The 2,795-nt window shown below is 35.2% G+C and overlaps 1 protein-coding gene across 1 annotated transcript in view; it reads right to left on the bottom strand.

The window, feature by feature from the left end:
* Positions 1–2,795, bottom strand: part of RXFP1 (relaxin/insulin-like family peptide receptor 1) — a 90,631-nt gene that overhangs the window by 23,810 nt on the left and 64,026 nt on the right. The window lies entirely within an intron of this gene.

Here is a 2,795-nt window from a genome sequence, read left to right as displayed (position 1 = left end):
GATGTAACTGGGATAGACAGGAGTATAGATGTATTTGTTACATATGCTGGTTTGCTTGTAATTCAAAAGTTAGCTTATTTGACTTCAAAGGGCAGGATGATTTTAGAGTTGAGTTTTTAAAAACTAAAATAAGTGGCTGATATAGTCTGATAAATATTATAAATGTCTTTGCTATAAATGCTTTATTTTCATACTGAGAACTGAACCTTGAAACTATTTTTGTTATTCACATATTTATGGGTGAATTGTCTATGAAGATGTGAGGGTACTTTAAAAGGTGGTGGAAAAATAGAATAAAAAATAATACAAATCTTTCCATGCACTTTTTGAAGTACCCTCATAGATTGTTCTGATTTAGCAACCAAAGGAATTTTTCTAAAATTTCATCCCTTTCATAAAATCCTTCAATTGCTCACTGATACTTAGAAGATGAAATCAAAACTGCTTAGTGAAACATAAAAAGCCTTTAAGTAGCTAAATGTCTTGCCACTGACTGTCTATCTTTCTAGCCTTGTTTCCTACCATTTTCTACTCAGAGTAACTTTCACCGTGACCCAAATGCACTTCAGTATTCTAACTTCCATGCTTTTGCATGAGTGCTTCCTTCTGCCTTTCCTTCTTGCTCTCCTTCTTGTGATTCATTCTTCAAGATCCCACTGAAATGTATTTCCTCTGTGAAACCTCTGATGCCCAGGGAAGTTAGGTGTTCTCTGTTCTCCCATATACTCTTCTTACATACTTCTAACATAGCACACATAACACATATAGCATATTATATTAAAACTGTCTGTACATATGTGCCTCCCTTTTGAAGGATATGAACTCTTTGAGTACAAGAACTATACCTATTCATCTCGGGCTACCCAGAGCCTAGCTCAGTTTTGGACTAGCTATTCTTTCCATTCCCAATAACAAGACTATTAATGGAATGAGTCTATCTGCTTTATATTTAGGTAAAAGTGGGGCACAATTCCAGTTCCTTGCATGGGAAGGCAAATAAAATATTGATCATCTTAGTATGGTGACGTGAAAAACAGTTTTAAAGTAGTCCACTAAGATATTAAAACTCCAAATATCATGTTCATCAGTTTCTGGTGGAAGTGTGCATTTTCTATCAGAGCAAATTCTGGCATATAGTTCTTATAAATGAGATAATGTTGGCCTAGATCCTAAGTGACATGTGAAAGGTACATTTTGTCAGCTTCAGTTTAGGAAAGTTGGGCTAAACTCAATTGGACTCAAGGTCCATTTCTGAAAGGGCTCAGGAAACCCCTTATCAACTAGAGTAGTTGACATTAAAAGCACAAATCAAATACATGGCAAAGAATTTCTGTGACGAGAACTGCTCAAAGTTCTCTGTGACAAGTGAATCCTGATTGTTGCCAGTTTATTTGCTTGCCTTCATTAACTCTGTTGGTGTGATCGAGCCTGGAGAGGCACAGGGTTAGTCCAACCCTCTCTCAAAAGGACAGCTTAGATCTAGACTCAGCCATTGAAAACCATCGACTCTTAGAAAATATGCCATTTTTGTCCTTGTAAACTGATTTTCAGGCAAATGTTTAATATACGATTAGACAGGACTAATTGTTCGCCTTGGTTATTGTCTTTGCAGATTTGTTGTTCTTTTCTTTAACTCTGAATCTGGTTTGGTACTGGTTATGGACTAAGGTGTTTGTGTCCCATGTTTGCTGCTAGTTACCAATACATAAAATTTGCACTTGACTGCCACCATGAACATTAGAGTTTGGAAGAATTGTCCTCTGAAATTCAGATAGTGCCTTCAAGTTGGATAAAACCAGGGAAACTGTAGACCCCTTGACTAATTTGTATTTTAATGGCTAGGTAATACCTTTGGACCACCTCGATGCATCTCTCCCTACTATTGAGAATAATTTCCTATGTGCTGATGATATGGTTCAATTGCCATATGCCAGGAGTTGTCATAAGAGATGCTTGATTCTAATTATCTGTTGAGATTTTCCTGCACATTTTGTAAATGATTGGTACTACCTAACAAGAAATGTTTCAGGCTTATCATTGCAGAAAATATATTGGGTTTTCAATGGCTTGTTTACTGATGTTTTAGAGCAGAATGCAGAATTGTTTCCTGAGAAATGTTCCAGCTTATTTCCTCTACATGTCTCGGTGCTTAGGTGAGATATCCAGGTGTTATGTTCATAATACTCTAGTTACATCCTTTAACTTTTATGAAAAAGTTTTAATAAGTCTATGTTCTGCCCAGCTAATTGTCAAATAGGTAGATTTGTTCACACTCCAGATTCTTTCCAGAAAATTGATATTTCAAAATAAAAAGTTCATCCATTGTTCTACATCTATTTTATTCTGACAATCAAGTACTATGTGCTTGAACCATAAGGCTTTGCTCATCATAGAATTGTTTTAGTGCCTTTTGGAATTATGCCATTGATATTCAAAAAGGGATATTATAAAAATAACTGTTTTAACTTCTCTCTCTCTTCCATTGTTATAGGTAGGGATATTATCCGTGGCAGTGTCTAATTTCTTATGGATCCAAGATTATCCTTTGGTTTCAAAATCAGCAACGTGATGTCTTAATGTTATGGTCCCTGGATCCTAACCCTGTAGGAAACTTAAAACCAAATTTGCTGTCCGTCTCTAGCAGTGGAACAGAGTGGTGTAGTATGTATTTTATTTATTAATTTTACCTTGGCTTTATTCTTTCTCTACAGTTATATTTCCTTTACCCCACTTTCCTCAAATATTTATTTTATATTTTTATTTTATGTATATTTTTGTAAGCTAGATGAATTTCT

The sequence above is a fragment of the Galeopterus variegatus genome, unplaced genomic scaffold, assembly GCF_000696425.1.
Source record: "Galeopterus variegatus unplaced genomic scaffold, G_variegatus-3.0.2 Scaffold3965, whole genome shotgun sequence".
NCBI lineage: Eukaryota > Metazoa > Chordata > Mammalia > Dermoptera > Cynocephalidae > Galeopterus > Galeopterus variegatus.
The sequence above is the reverse complement of the archived record's forward strand: the minus strand, read 5'-3'. Positions and strand labels throughout refer to the sequence as shown.